General features: G+C 49.9%; 1 protein-coding gene across 1 annotated transcript in view; it reads right to left on the bottom strand.

Moving 5' to 3' along the window:
- Positions 1–1,663, bottom strand: part of DNAJC6 (DnaJ heat shock protein family (Hsp40) member C6) — a 74,785-nt gene extending 73,122 nt beyond the window's left edge. Inside the window, exon 1 of the mRNA XM_083157695.1 lies at positions 1,458–1,663. The gene's annotated coding sequence lies outside the window, so the exon portion shown is untranslated. The remainder of the gene's footprint in view (positions 1–1,457) is intronic.
- Between the last annotated feature and the right edge of the window lie 15,762 nt (positions 1,664–17,425).

Genomic DNA, 17,425 nt, shown 5'->3' with positions numbered 1-17,425 from the left:
CGCCACTATGTCCATTTGGACCGTAAATCAAGCAAATGTGGGCAAAATGTGAAAACCTACAAGAAAATGTGTCGACCTTTTGAAACTGACGACCATATCTACCTAGGCAGTGTAGATCTATCATCTTGATACTCTTTCATTGATGTCAGCCCAGTAATATACACACACACACACAAATACATTTCCACCATGGCCCTAACTGTGCGGAGTTTGTATATTCTCCCCGTACTTGCGTGGGTTTCCTCCGGGTACTCCTGTTTCCTCCCACAATTCAAAAATATACTGGTATACTGGCAGGCTAATTGGCTCCCAACAAATTAACCCTAGAATGTCTGTGTGTGTGTGTGTGTGTACATGTGGTAGGGAATATAGATTGTAAGCTCCACTGGGGCAGGGACTGATGTGAGTGTTCAACTATACTCTGTACAGCGCTGCGGAATATGTATGCGCTATAAGAAACTGTTAATAAATAATATATATATGTGCTTCACCTTGCATTGAGGATATGCCAGAATCCTACGTAAAGGCCTTTCAGCAACTATACAGTGACAGTAATGGCTCTAAAAATACTCTTTCCCATTGATTTCATTATAAATAGCCTATGGATCTGGTGACTGGACACTTGCCACGGTCTGTAGACAAGAGAATAATAATTACTGTATATTTCTCCATAGATGAATGACAGACAGAGTACAGGGATTAACTCATAATTTAGCCGGGTTAATCTGTAGCACTCGCGGGCGGCCCAGCATGTACACAGGCCGGCTGAGTGCAGGCAGCGGATACGTGTGTGTGTGGGTCTATAGAACGTATCTAACGCACTTGTTCAAGGGCAACGTCCAACCTCTGGTTGATGCACAGCTGACGTTACACAAAAATATACCAAATACAGGATGAAATGTATCACAGCTCTGCCAACCCTTCTGGGTTGTATCTGGGAGATAACATCACCACGCTTCAAGCAGCAAAAAAAAAAAAGATGGAGTCCCTTCCTCAGATGCTGAGATGACTGAGGAGCAAGGGGGAACATGTTTATAGGTTAACGCTTTCCCTGCCGAAGGGAACCTGGGAATCCGGAAATGCCGGTCTGCAGCCGTCTTACACGTGTACAGATAATTTTGCTGCTTTGTGGATAATTTTGTCATTTTGAATTTTCATCCAAAATCCCCCGTCCGTCCCCCCCTAAATTTTAGGTGACACTGTGCCTGAGTTGGGGGTGACATCTAGGGCAGGATGGTGTCAGGAATTGCGGAACGTGAGTGATGCTCATCCTTGTCCGCTGATACTAAGATGCCTGGTCAGGTGCTGACTGCTCTGACACCTGCACCGACCGCCTTGAAATGAGATCTACTGCAGCCATCTGCTCCTTGGCTCACAGAGATAAATATACATATAATTATATGTACACGCTTATGCTGTACCCATATTAGAATACATTGCTCTGAGCTCCCCCTTACCTTGATACGCAGAGTCTTTCATTTTCTGGGCAGAGGATAAGTGGGGTCCTGTCTCCAGCTGGTTTGGGGAATGCTGAGTTTTGATTTGTCATTTACAGCCTGTCAAAGGTCAATGGGGGGGCTCTGTCCATGGAGCTGGGCTACCGATGTGTGAATATTACAAGCACTCGCCTTCCTTGCTGTGGTTGGACTGTGCGGATTTAAAGGGAAGGCTTAGGACACTGCCAGAACGCATTGCAAAACATGGCATGGATCCTCTCGTCCCACTCATTCCCAGCAGATTTCCGGGGATTAATGTCAGACACTCTCTGTGTGCCTGCTCGCTGTAACGCTCCTTTTGTCCCATACAAAAGCCGCAGGATGCTGGAGTGAATGGGCCTCCTGGCCCGGTAGGAGACCGAAATATGGCCACGTTGGGGCAGATGTATCAAAGCTTGGAGAGAGATAAAGTGAAGAGAGATGATGAAGCAACCCATCTGCTCTTGTCAGTTTTCAAACAAGCCGGTAACACAGCAGTCAGGAGCTGTCTGGTTGGTACTTTGGAGCCTTGGGAGGATATAGAGTGGAGAGGGCTAAAGTATGATACCATCAGCTCATAGCTGCCATGTTACAAGCTCTGTCTGAAAAATGACAGTGAGGAGCTCTCCTGCTTTGCTCCTGTGTGCATTTCATGCAACCTTTGCCCGATGTGCAGTGATGTCACCCGTCCCAGGTGAGTCCCGTCTGGTGATAAAAGAGTTAAAACAGGGAAAGTGAGCGCACGTCCCATGGTAATTATAAATAGAAGTGCGATATTTCAGAAGAAATAGCTGAGAACCTAGTTAACCATTATGGATCACCGGACGATAGGTCGCCGCGGTGCTACTTCGCTGGTTCAGTTGGTCACAAACAACAACTAAATTGGAAAACATTTTACAGAAACCGTTATGAGTCTGACACTTAGACAATGGGAAAAATGGGATTTGTTGCTGGCAAACAATTATGTATCGTAGTTAGGAGACATTGGGCTGATTCAGTGATGATGTGATTAGCTCGCAGCAGTATAGCATATGGGTTCCTTAGCTATGCAAATTCAGGAGGAGGTGCCTCCACCCCCTGTCTGTATACCACCCCCTGCCTGCATACCACTCCCTGCCTGTATACCACCCCCTGCCTGCATACCGCCTCCTGCCTGCATAGCATACCACAGGGTTGCCGACTTTCTTATTCTGCTCTCCGGGAGAAGCCCGGAGAGGAGAGATTCAGTAGCCGCTCAGGGGGGCGGGGCTTAAGCGTGACATCACTAAGCCCCGCCCCAAGCTGTTAAACCAGCAAATTCAGAGATCTCCGTGGAGGAGGCGGGGCTAAAATGACGTGATTGTGTCATTTTAGCTCCGCCCCCTCCTCTGAGACCCGAGGATTGCGGCATTTTAATGCCGCAATCCGGGGGACAGCGGGGGTCCCCCCTGAATCCGGGAGGGTTGCCCACCCTTCCGGGGGGCCGGGAGGGAGCCCCGATTTTCGGGAGACTCACGGAAATTCCGAGAGGGTCGGCAACCCTGGCATACCACCCCCTGTCTGTATACCACCCCCTGCCTGCATACCACCCCCTGCCAGCATACCACCTCCTGCCTGCATACCACCTCCTGCCTGCATACCACCCCCTGCCTCCATACAATCCCCTGCCTGCATACCACCCCCTGCCTGCATACCCCCCCTGCCTGCATACCACCTCCTGCCTGCATACCGCCTCCTGCCTGCATACCACCCTCTGCCTGCATACCACCTCCTGCCTGCATAACACCCCCTGCCTGCATACCATCCCCTGCCTGCATACCACCCCCTGCCTGCATACCCCCCCTGCCTGCATACCACCCCCTGCCTGCATACCCCCCCTGCCTGCATACCCCCCCTGCCTGCATACCACCTCCTGCCTGCATACCACCTCCTGCCTGCATACCACCCCCTGCCTGCATACCACCCCCTTACCACCCCCTGCCTGCATACCACCCCCTGCCTGCATACCACCTCCTGCCTGCACACCACCTCCTGCCTGCACATCACCCCCTGCCTGCACACCACCCCCTGCCTGCACATCACCCCCTGCCTGCATACCACCCCCTGCCGGCATACCGCCCCCTGTCTGCATACCACCCCCTGCCGGCATACCGCCCCCTGTCTGCATACCGCCCCTGTCTGCATACCGCCCCCTGCCTGCATACCCCCCTGCCTGCATACCACCCCCTGCCTGCATACCACCCCCTGCCTGCATACCACCCCTGCCTGCATACCACCCCCCTGCCTGCATACCACCTCCTGCCTGCATACCACCCCCCTGCCTGCATACCACCCCCTGCCTGCATACCACCCTCTGCCTGCATACCACCCCCTGCCTGCATACCACCCCCTGCCTGCATACCACCTCCTGCCTGCATACCACCTCCTGCCTGCATACCACCCCCTGAATACATACCACCTCCTACCTGCATACCACTCCCTGCCTGCATACCACCTCCTGCCTGTATACCACCTCCTGCCTGCATACCACCCCCTGCCTGCATACCACCTCCTACCTGTATACCACCTCCTGCCTGCATACCACCCCCTGCCTGCATACCACCTCCTACCTGTATACCACCTCCTGCCTGCATACCACCTCCTGCCTGCATACCACCCCATGCCTGCATACCGCCTCCTGCCTGCATACCACCCCCTGCCTGCATATCACCCCCTGCCTGCATACCTCCTCCTGTCTGCATACCACCCCTTGCCTGCACACCACTCCCTCCCTGCACACCAGCCCCTGCCTGCATACCGCCTCCTGCCTGCATACCACCCCCTGCCTGCATACCACCTCCTACCTGTATACCACCTCCTACCTGTATACCACCTCCTGCCTGTATACCACCCCCTGCCTGCATACCTGCTCCTGTCTGCATACCACCCCTTGCCTGCACACCACCCCCTCCCTGCACACCAGCCCCTGCCTGCATACCGCCTCCTGCCTGCATACCACCCCCTGCCTGCATACCACCTCCTACCTGTATACCACCTCCTACCTGTATACCACCTCCTGCCTGTATACCACTCCCTGCCTGTATACCACCCCCTGCCTGCTTACAGCCCCCTGCCTGCATACCACCCCCTGAATACATACCACCTCCTACCTGCATACCACCCCCTGCCTGCATACCACCCTCTGCCTGCATACCACCTCCTGCCTGCACACCACCTCCTGCCTGCACACCACCCCCTGCCTGCATACCACCTCCTGCCTGCATCCCACCCCCTGCCTGCATACCACCTCCTACCTGTATACCACCTCCTACCTGCATACCACCCCCTGCCTGCATACCACCCTCTGCCTGCATACCACCTCCTGCCTGCATACCACCTCCTGCCTGCATACCACCTCCTGTCTGCATACCACCCCCTGCCTGCATACCACCTCCTACCTGTATACCACCTCCTAGCTGTATACCACCTCCTGCCTGCTTACCACCCCCTGCCTGCATACCACCCCCCTGCCTGCATACCACCCCCTGCCTGCATACCACCCCCTGCCTGCATACCACCCCCTGCCTGCATACCACCTCCTGCCTGCACACCACCTCCTGCCTGCATACCACCCCCCTGCCTGTATACCACCCCCCTGCCTGTATACCACCCCCTGCCTGCATACCACCTCCTGCCTGCACACCACCTCCTGCCTGCATACCACCCCCCTGCCTGTATACCACCCCCTGCCTGTATACCACCTCCTGCCTGCATACCACCTCCTACCTGCATACCACCCCCCTGCCTGTATACCACCCCCTGCCTGCATACCACCTCCTGCCTGCACACCACCTCCTGCCTGCATACCACCCCCCTGCCTGTATACCACCCCCTGCCTGTATACCACCTCCTACCTGCATACCACCCCCCTGCCTGTATACCACCCCCTGCCTGTATACCATCCCCTGCCTGTATACCATCCCCTGCCTGCATACCACCTCCTGCCTGCATACCACCTCCTGCCTGCATACCACCCCCTGCCTGTATACCACCCCCTGCCTGTATACCACCTCCTGCCTGCATACCACCTCCTGCCTGCATACCACCCCCCTGCCTGTATACCACCCCCTGCCTGTATACCATCCCCTGCCTGCATACCACCTCCTGCCTGCACACCACCTCCTGCCTGCACATCACCCCCTGCCTGCACACCACCCCCTGCCTGCACACCACCTCCTGCCTGCATACCACCCCCTGCCTGCATACCCCCCTGCCTGCATACCACCCCCTGCCTGCATACCACCCCTGCCTGCATACCACCCCCCTGCCTGCATACCACCCCCTGCCTGCATACCACCCTCTGCCTGCATACCACCCCCCTGCCTGCATACCAGCCCCCTGCTTGCATACGACCCTCTGCCTGCATGCTACCCCGCCTGCATACCACCTTCTGTTTGCATAACACCACCTGCCTGTATACCATCCCCTGCCTGCATACCACCTCCTGCCTGCATACCACCTCCTACCTGCATACCACCCCCTGCCTGTATACCACCCCCTGCCTGTATACCACCTCCTGCCTGCATACCACCTCCTGCCTGCATACCACCCCCCTGCCTGTATACCACCCCCTGCCTGCATACCACCTCCTGCCTGCACACCACCTCCTGCCTGCACATCACCCCCTGCCTGCATACCACCTCCTGCCTGCATACCACCCCCTGCCTGCACACCACCTCCTGCCTGCACACCACCTCCTGCCTGCATACCGCCCCCTGCCTGCATACCCCCCTGCCTGCATACCACCCCCTGCCTGCATACCACCCCTGCCTGCATACCACCCCCCTGCCTGCATACCATCCCCTGCCTGCATACCACCCTCTGCCTGCATACCACCCCCCTGCCTGCATACCAGCCCCTGCCTGCATACCACCTCCTGCCTGCATACCACCCCCTGCCTGCACACCACCTCCTGCCTGCATACCACCCCCTGCCTGCATACCGCCCCCTGCCTGCATACCCCCCTGCCTGCATACCGCCCCCTGCCTGCATACCCCCCTGCCTGCACACCACCCCCTGCCTGCATACCACCCCCCTGCCTGCATACCACCCCCTGCCTGCATACCACCCTCTGCCTGCATACCACCCCCCTGCCTGCATACCAGCCCCTGCCTGCATACCACCTCCTGCCTGCATACCACCCCCTGCCTGCATACCACCCCCCTGCCTGCATACCAGCCCCCTGCTTGCATACGACCCTCTGCCTGCATGCTACCCCGCCTGCATACCACCTTCTGTTTGCATAACACCACCTGCCTGCATAACATCCCCAGCTTGCATATGACCCTCTGTTTGCATACCACCCCCCTGCCTGCATGCCACCCCCTACTTACATAACACCCTCTGCCTGCATAACATCCCCAGCTTGCATATGACCATCTGCCTGCATACCACCCTCTATATACATACCACCCCTGCTTGAATACCAACCCCCTGCCTGCATACCACCCCCCTGCCTGCATGCCACCCTCTGTTTGCATAACACCACCTGCCTGCATACCAACCCCGGTACTTGTTTCCTAGCAGGGCGCCCAATTTCAGTACGGTAAAGTACTGACATCACATGACGTTATAGTGGCGTGCAATGCGATGTGATTCGATTTCAGTACCGCTCCCGTTCCCGCTCCCTGTCATTCACGCCCCCTGTCAGATTCTCTCAGAAATCATTCTGAGGTGATTTTCTTACAGTACTGGAAGCATCCCTCAGAGCTGCTGGTTAACTTTTGCTGATCTTTATAAAGTTTCTCAAATGGCTGCATCGATGAATATCTTCAGCTTGCCTCAGACGGAGGAGGAGAAGGAGGAGGCTATACACTTCTTCCAAAAGCATGAACTCCTTCCGCTGGCGCAGAATTGCGTGAATGGCACGTAATGCGCCTCTCAGTGAAGGAGTCTATGTGGCGGTGCCATGTGAAAGTGTGCCAGCTGAAGGTGAGCCTCAGAGCAGCCCACTGGTTTCCAGGGTGCCACTTACCGTTTCAGACCTTGGTGAGTTTCATTTACTCCTGGGTACAGGAGCTCACCTCCATTGAGTATTGTGGGCAGCAGCTTAACATTTCTGAGGAAACTGTGGTCCTGTACAACCACTGGATGCGGGAGGCTTGCGCCCTGGACAGCGAGCCACCGAGCCTGAAGCATGGGGAGTGCAGCGAGCCCCGCGATGGGATGCGGAATACTCGAAATAAATGCTGTGCCCCACCCTTATAAACACCTGCTGCTAACAATACCAGCAATACCCTTAAATAAAGACTTTTGCTTTTTGAAACTGTATTCCATTTAAAGAAGCGCCTATCAATCAATTATATGTGTGTTTGCATTGTTAATTGTACTAGACCATTGTCATATCACTACATACCTGCGTCATCCATATATGTTTATGACTGTATTTGCATGTACTGTTACACAGAGTAATTAGAAGATTAAAACTGAAATAGGCAGGAGATTTTGGTGTGGCTATCACACTCCTTTGACGGTGCACCCCCTAATAAAATGTGCTGCGCAGGCCTATGACTGCAGCCCCGCCCACTGCCGTTCATAGGCAGGAAAGACGGCTACTCACATTATGCCCCTCCTCTGTGGGTGTAGTTTCTGTCTCCCAGCAGAGAAATTAATGGGATTCGGAGACCTGTAAAACTTCTCATTATAACTGATATTGGAGGAAGTGGCTGCCGGGCTCCAGCTGTCAAAGGGAACCCAAGAAAAGGGGGCTGCTGAACTAGGACAGATCTCTCCACACTCATTTCATAGAGATTTGCTACAGTGACCGCTGACTCACAAACATCTTTTGCAGCCCCCTTGAGCTGAAGAGTCTCAGAAAGTGAGATAACAGATCAAAGTCCATTTATACAGTGAGCTCCAGCTCTGCCGCTGTGTCTTACAGAAAGGGGGGCAGAAGTTACCGTATTTTAAGGAAATGCACTAATTATTATAATAAACTTTTTTGGGTGGTTTATCAACGCTCGGAGAGGGATAAACTTGCGATAGATAATGTAGCAATCAATCTGCTTCTTTCATATTTAAAACACGGCTTGTAACATGTAAGGCAGAGGATGATTGGATGGTACTTTAGCTCTCTTTGAGCTGTATTAAAAAAAAACTTCAAGGCTCTAGAAATGATTATTTGCAGCCAGCACCCAAAATTAAAGATTCCTTATCACCACAATTAGCTGCTTCTCCGGGATGTGCCCTTGACGAGTCGGTACCGTGTATAGTTATGAGCGGTCTATGTCGATTGGGCGCATGTGACCGGTAGTCATTACAGCTGCGTTACCACCTAGGTGGCACCCAGTGTTATAAGCCCAGATGAACCGTGCTGAGCGGATAATTAGTAGCGCAGTGGCTGGTAGCTAATTGCACAGAAATGTCTGGATTCTGCATGATCTATAGATTATTCATGGGAGCACTGCCAGTGATATGCATAATTCATGTCAGTATTACATCATACCTCTTGGAGCTGACTCTATTCCCACATCTTGTGCCAGATACTGACGTATACTCAGCGCCAGGGGGAGGTTGGAAGTTCTCCTATGCAGAATAATAACCCAGATATACATTGGTCCACGTGCTCAGCCACGTGTCACCTGTGCCCGTGCATGCCAACTTATGCAGTGGTTACAGCACCTTAAGAACTGTAGTATATAGTGATATTTAATTGATTTATAAGTTTGTTAAGACAGGACAAAATATCGCTGGTGGTGGAATTAGCACATCAAGGGCCTGATTCAGACTCGCTCACTAAGCAACGTATATTCACTGTATTCACGAGTAGGTAAATGCCGCCCACTGGAGGAGCGAACGCACCCCCCCTGCCTACCCACCCTGAGAAGACATCAGCACGACTGCATTCGCATGGGGACGCCAAGCATTTTTCTGGGCGCACCCACTGTTTTGGCTTAGCCCCCTGCCCGCCCACTACCCACTTTCCTTAGTGGGTCTGCACATGCGTATTTTCGGCCTTATGTATGCGCAGACCCGCAACATTGGCCCCTGGACCAAATTAGGAACAAATGCGAGCCAACCTGAATCATCCCCCAAATGGGGACAATATAGATAGATAGGAGAGGGGATGGGAGGGGGGGTTTTAGTGGTGCCAGTTTAGAGCAGCGTGAGAGAGAGGAGAGCAGAGAGAGGGCGGCAGCGAGCATGTAATCCCACATGGCAACAAGCATAGAACCCCTGGCAACAAGCGTGTAATCCCACATGGCAACAATCATAGAACCCCTGGCAACAAGCGTGTAATCCCACATGGCAACAAACATAGAACCCCTGGCAATGCGCATGTAATCCCACATGGCAATGAACATGTGGAACCCCTGGCAACGAGCATGTAGGTAAGCAGCATTAATGTAGCATCATTTGTAATAAGCATTACAGTATTTGGCATAATACGTAATGGACATTATGGTGTGTGGCTTAACATGTAATGGGCATTATGGTGTAAATTTTGACGCACGTCTTCGGAGCGCAATGTCCGTATGTGGAAGTTATTGTGCATTTGGCTTAATCCGTGTGGCTTTATGTGAATTTGGACTCATGTGGCATTATGTGTAAGGGGCAAGTATAATGGGGTCTAGTATTTTGTTGCATAATATGTAGAAGTGGTATACGGTGTGGTACACACACCCAATGGTGTGGTACACTACACTCAAGGACACACCCTCTTTTGTGTGGCCACACCCCCTTCACTTTTGACGCCAAGGTGGGCCTGTGTACTTTAAATAATTCCATTCCCGTCCTCTCTCTGCTCTCCTCCTCTTTCTCTCTCCGCTCTCTGAGTGGACACAATGGCACCCCCCATCCTCTCCCCTATCATGGTGCCCCCCCCCCCCGTCATTTTCTCCTGGATCCGCCCCTGCATATTTGAGAAATCAGAACGCCCATTCATGTAAATGTTTATGCTGAAGTCTGACAGGGCATGCTGGGACTTGTAGTTCTACAAATGGATGCTTACTTGTTGCAGGCAGGAAGAACTGCACAAATGTCTGCGATACAGATTGGAAAGGGGGGAGCGGAGGGTTAATGATAAAAAGATCAATATAATAAAGAGCTAATTATGTATCATGCAGAGGCCGGAGCCAATCCATATCCACTGCATGGCGTCGGCTGACATATTTACTGCCATTTCCGGGGCGCGATAATTCCCCCTGTTCACATTCATTACAATGACATTGTTTATTGAGGCAATAGCACAAGGTAACACGGCTGCCGGTAAGAGTCGTGGTTACACGTGTAGCCCTTTGCGTTGCACACACATTTATCATTAGAATAATGACGGCGCAGGATATATCTAACAGGGGCATACACACGGGGAGATTTCTGCTTAAGTTCTAAGCAATTTGGCTAAATGGCGATGGTGTCGCTATCGTTGGTCTAGATCTGGGGTAGCCAACCCTAGTCCTCAAGAGCTACCAACAGTGCATGGTTTGCAGGTCTCCTCACAGAATCACAAGTGAGCTAATTAGCTCCATCTGTGGATCTTTTAAAATGTGTCAGTGATTAATGAGTGCAGCTGTGCAGCAGCTAGGTTGTCTGGAAAATGTGAACTGTTGGTAGCTCTCGAGGGCTAGGGTTGGCTACCAGTGGTCTAGATCATTCAAGCATGCAGTATATATCTAGTCAGATCACTTAGTAAGAAAGAGGAATTTGGCCCGTTACGAACTGTCTGAATCAGCCCCAAGACTGTGGGAAATCTCCCACACATCTCTTGCTCAAATCTCCCTGTGTGTTTGCCTTCTGTTGATAATGATACTCTCTGTCACCCTACACAAGCCCCAGGGCCAGTGACCCTAAAGTTTGAGTATAGAACGAGGCAGCGCCTGGTTTCCCCGGCATCAGCATCACCATGGACCTCCATCCTATGCACAGAGAGTATGCATTGTGAGCCTAATTGATAATTATAGAGTGATTGGAAATAAGGGACCGTTTGGGGGGAGGTAACTGGGACTGGTGACAAAAACCGCCGGAGTGCCGCAAAGTGTCTCTGGGATTGCGCATGCAGAAAACATAACCCCAGTGCCACCATTCTACAAGACCATAGACTCACTCTGGCATCTCACCAACCGCGTCTGGGTTGATATTGGGAAGGTGTATGGTGTTGCTAAGATGTTGCGATAGCTCTGCAGGGCGTTCCTGTTCATTTCACAGCTGCTATACCTGTGGACTCACATCATGTTGGCCCTGCCCCCTCCCCATTGACCTGTGAATTAGGGCAATTTGCCACAAGGAGGTGGGGCTTAGTAATCCTGGTAGAATACCCCTTACCTGGATATCTGTTATCCGAAATATTCTAGAAAGCATAGTTGTTGGTATGTCTGTTTTTTTATTTTATTTTTTTTGCCCACCATCCTCCAAATCCTTTGCTGTGCACCTGAAACTTACTTTACCCAATTAGCCGCCCAGTACATAAAGCTGCCTGCCCGTTCTTGACCCCAGTGATGCATTGCACAGGTGCGCAACATTACCCGCACAATGCATCATTGGGATCGGGGATGGTTCTGAAGCCGGACGCCATGGACACCAGGTTAGTATAAAGCGAAAAATATCCAAAATGCTCCTGTTTCTGAGCATTTCGGATAAGGGATACTCAACCTGTACTGTGTCTGCAAACCCCCCCCCCCCCCCCCCCCAGTCCTGTGTGCGCTACTGTGTCCCCCCTATATTCTACTGTCAGAGCACATCCTGAAGCAAGGGGTGGGGTCAGCACAGTCTCCTCCCCTTGCTGCTGCTTGTCCAGTGTCCTGAGTAGGTGGGAGAGCAAGCACTAAAGCACGTATGAACTGCAATAAGCAAACATGAATGAGCTAAAGTAAATAAATTCGTAAAATGTAATTTGCCAGTGGCTTTGTAATACAGCCAAACAGCAAAGGCTCCAGAGATGGGCTGCAGCACAGCCCACAATTCAGAGAGGAGCCGCACCCACTTCCAGCAAGTCCCAGATGGTGATGTTGGGCAAGGTTTGGGGTGGCAGTCGGTGTGTTTCCACTATTCAAATTTTGGATTGTGCTGCAGCTGCCACCTCTGGATCCGCCACTGCTTCCATATCCTGTCCTGAATACATGGGTTAGGATACTGTTTACAAAACTTTTCACTAGACAATGGGCCGGATTCATACTTGATTGCAAATGCAAAATCTTTCCATGTTCACTGCAGGTCCCATAGATAACGTGCAGAGAGAGTTAGATTTGGGTGAGATATTTAGTTTCTGTGCAGAGTAAATATTGGCTGCTTTATTTTTACACTGCAATTTATTATTCAGTTTGAACACACCCCACCCAAATCTAACGCTCTCTGCACCTGTTACATCTGCCCCACCTGCAGTGCAGAATGTTTTTTTTGAATTAGAGAGATATTATGCTTTTGAGATCCTTACTGAATAACCCCCTATGTGAGAAACAGTCTAAAGCTGGATACACACTGGGATATATCGTTAATCATATTGTGTGTCAATATCATTAACGATGTGCGCGGCCGCGGGTCATTAATGACCTCCCCCTTCCCTCTTACATCAATTATATATTTCTGGTCATAAGTCACCCTAGAAATGAATCTTCTAGTTAGCCAAACAATAAGTAGAGAACACCTTCCCGGTTCCATTCTGTACTGAATCTACACAGATTCCATACACGGGACACTCACGTACATGAAATGTGATGACAGCACAGTAACAGGATGAGACAGCGCAGCGGAATGTCAGTCGCCGTAACGTCAGTCTGGAATCGTTCAGCTGAAGCTTCCATCTCTGGAAATTCCCTAAAGCAGATAACAGTATATATACCATAATATGCTTGTCATACAGACAGTTCTGCAGGGTTTAGTGCACATTCAGTTGTGCCGGTATCCAGCTTAAAGTCCCAGAACAAATCGCTAACCGTGATGGCAATTCAAACCTTTGCGTCTTTGGAATAATGAACATGGAAGCACTGAGGGTTATTCGGATGTGGATGGAGTGCCACCACTGCTTGATTATTTCTCGCTCCGCTCCCGGTCTGTGCAGTGCTGCCGAAAGCGCACAGCCGGGTGCGGGGGTGGAGCTGGAAGCGGGCGGGCAGCAGTGGCACAGCCTGCACAGATTTCTGACCATCACGCTGCGCCGGGCAGCGCCTGAGCGTGTGCTCCGACACTGCCCGGCATTAGACGGCACATACGCAGTCTAATTCCGAAATTCTGAGATTGGAAACTCCAATCCCAGTATTGAAATTCCGGCAATTTTGGGGCCAAATCGCAGGATCCCACCGATACTGGGATTGGCCAACCTACTGCTGTGCTGTATGGCAGTGGTTCTCAAACTCAGTAAAGCACACAGTTCACGTCTTCCATGTCACCCAGCAGGTGCACAGGTGCATTCATTATTCACCGACACATTTAAAAATCTCCATAGGTGGAACTAATAATTTTACTTGATTCTGTGAGAAGACCTGCAAAGCATGCACTAGTGGGGTCCTCAGGACCGAGTTTGAGAACCTGTGCTGTATGCATCTATTACAAGCAGACACCTCCTGCTGCAGTAGTGATCCGACCTGTGTCCTAGGACCCAGCATTAGATCGCTCCGGTTCCATTGGGCAGTTTACGGCACCCATGGGTACTGAACATCGTGACCTAAATGAGGCCCACTTTGCTGCCCCCAAATCCAAATTAGGATAACAGCTTGAAATGACCTAGGTCCAACTGGATTCCTGATAAATCTTCCACGAACATACAGCACCTGGTTACTTAATATTCATGGATGCAACAGATTCCCTCCTGATTTATGGCCAAAAATACAATTGGATCCCTGTTGAATTCACAACACATACTGTATAAATGGATCCAGCACCTTTGGCTCCCAGCTGTTGTTGAACTACACTTCCCAACATGCCCTGCAACAGTTTTAGCATGTTGTGGAGGGATGAGCGCTAGTGATTGGAGAGGTAGAAGGAGGACAATGGAAAAAAATAGAAATATACCTGCATGGGGTTGATCGGTAACGTCAAGACGCAGGTAAGAGAGAGAAGTGAAACAGATATAGGAGAAATATGAAAGGCAAATATGGTAAATAATAATAAAATAAAAAGTGATTCAAAATGAAAATAAGATTAAAAAAAATGAAAAAAAATTTAAAAACAACAATAATATAATGCCATGAGTTAAAAATGTGGTACTTTTTAAGGGACGTGCAATGTGATTTTCCTATGTAATTTATTCACCGCTCTCTTAGCCCCGGGGGATCGCATCGCACCTCCCGCAAAATCGCATGCGATCGCAAGCAATTCGATAGGGTGTACGATGCCATTACATTAGCTATACAATAATAGCACTGTATGACATACAATGAGGTTTTAGGCAAACCCCCCCCCCCCCCCCACTATCCATGCCACCCCGAAGCGTGGTGAGCGGCGGCGGAACGCGTCCTCCAACCTTTTCTTACCCCCACTATCCACGTCAGCGTGGAGTTGATCGCGCCACTGAGCCCGAAGCGTGGTGAGCGCAGCAAGCCCCGCGAGGGGACGCAGAATACATGTAAAGTAATCCGTGTCTGCTCGCCACGCTTCGGGCTCAGTGGCTCGATGTACTCGTCACACTGCATGCGATGCGATCCCCCGGGGCTAAGAGAGCAGTGAATAAATTACACCGCATTGCATGGCCCTTAAAATGTCCCATGCGATGCGATGCGATTTTACTAAGTTACCGTACATATGCAAATAGGGCGCCCGTCTACTACATAAGTACCAAAATTGTTTACATTTTTTAGCATGGCCAAATAGCAACACCACAGCAGGGGCATGCTGGGATGTGTAGTACAACAACTGCTGAGACCCAAAAGTTCCCCATCCCTGGTCTAGTGTGTGCGTTGCGCACTCCTGTAAGTCAATAGTGACCCCTTCTGTACGTGCAGCAAAATCTTGACTAGATCATCAATGACAGCATGCTCCTGGATATTTATTAGTGTGTACTCACTACAGCATTCATCAGGGAATTCCAGGCAGTTCAATGGAAATCATTGACAACATTGCATTGTTTTTTTGCGGTGTCCTCTAATGTGTATCAGATTTAGATCAAACTAGATCCCCTATTAAGTCTTCCCAAAAATATGAGGCTATGAAAGGATTCCCACTGAAAGCTTGTTGAACATTCTTAGATCCGACTAGATCCTTGCAAAAAAAAAAAAAACCTGGATCCAACTGGATACTTGAAATCTGAAATCTTGCAGAAAATACATGTATACAACAGGATCCCCTGAATTTAAGTTCCTGTCATCTCTGTAAATTGAAAACTGTAGTTTATTGTTCAGAAAAACCCAAATTTCACTCACTGCAACAAAATATATTTCCAAAAAATATATCTCACAAATATTTGATATTAAAGAAAAGAAAATGGGGCAAGCGGGAAGTGATGCTGAGCTTCACTGCTATAGTGTCTTGCAGACAGTACGTGGTGACAGTAAGTCAGCAGGTTGGGGTCTCGTCTGGGACATGACCTCCAGAAGTCAAAGAAACATATCAAATTCTAGAAATATAAGTTTAATTAAATTGTAGAAAAAAATATTTGAATTTATTAAGAAAAAAAAAGCTTTGTTTAATTTTTTTTTTCTAATTTTTCAAATCTGCTTTCACCAGCCCAAGATGAACAGGCGTATAGCCACTGTCTTTCTTAAATATGCCGTAACTCCTGCACCCTGCAACAAGTCAGTGAAGTGGGAGGGGCATAAAGTCTGTGTGTGTGGGCAGGGTTATAGAAATAATGGTGCAGGAGGAGTGCCACTGTTTGAACGCAGGGTGGAGGGGAGCGAAAGGATGGTTTATTAAAAATAATACATGCCCATTCTTGTTAATTATCTTGGGTATGGATTATAAGGTCGGCAGTAATTGGGTTGACAGTGTTTATGCCAACCCCGAAAAGATCAACAGGTGCAAATTCGACGTGTGAAAAAGTTTGACGCAAGCAGAAAGTCGGCATGCAATTATCACACTTTTTGGGGTGTCAGTTTGTGGATTTGGGCATGCGGACCTCCCAATTAGTGTACCATTGCCAAAAGCTCACGTCGATCTTTTCACAGGTCACAAATTAACACTTCAACCTTCTACTTGCCAATTGTCCATGTCAACCTAATGTAGGTCTACCCACAGTCCAGATCGTGACTTGCTCCTGGCATAGGCATTCCCCATTCCCCTGGTACTTATCAAGCTATATAATAAACATGGCCAATACAGAACTCATACATAATACTGGATTTATTTTATATATTCCATGTGTTTTCTTTTTTAGAAAAAAAAAAATATATTTAAAACATTTAGAGGAAATCTTTTCAAAAAGCGATTCATTCAAATCTGTAGTGATTAATAAAAATCTCTTTATAAATATTGGAAATATAAACATATAGAGGTAATTCACTAAGGTGGGAGATCTGTTGCAGATGGGAAATTGCTAGGGGCAACCAATCAGATTCTACCTATTATCTTCTAGAAGGTGCTAAATAAGAATTAGATTCTAATTGGTTGCTATAGGCAGAACCCCAATAGAACTCCCATCTTAGTACATCTAACCCATAGAAAGCGGTCTTGTACCCTGTGAGAACAGTTACTCGTCGGTGAAGCTGGTAATGTGCTGGAAATCGGCAATGATGATTTTGGTCTCAGCTATAAAAGGTTCCAGCTGTAAGTACGGAATGTCCGCACCGCATGGGATGCGGCAGACAAAGGGGTGGATTCACCAATGCAAGTGGTGGTGTTGTCTATAGCAACTAACCATGCTATCGTTCTTTCTATATTGCATCTCAGAAAATGAGAGTTGCTACGGGTGACATCCCCATAACAGTGAGAATGGATGAAACGGAAATCCAGTCCAGTTATGTACGCAGGAAGAACGTGAAGATGAGACATGAGGAACAGAACTGTGCAGCGACGCGCGTATGGATGTGATAAAGGAAAGGCGGAAATGATTATAACGCTTTATGGCA

The sequence above is a fragment of the Crinia signifera genome, chromosome 8, assembly GCF_055691185.1.
Source record: "Crinia signifera chromosome 8, ASM5569118v1, whole genome shotgun sequence".
Classification (NCBI taxonomy): domain Eukaryota; kingdom Metazoa; phylum Chordata; class Amphibia; order Anura; family Myobatrachidae; genus Crinia; species Crinia signifera.
This window is presented reverse-complemented; position numbering and strand designations above follow the sequence as displayed.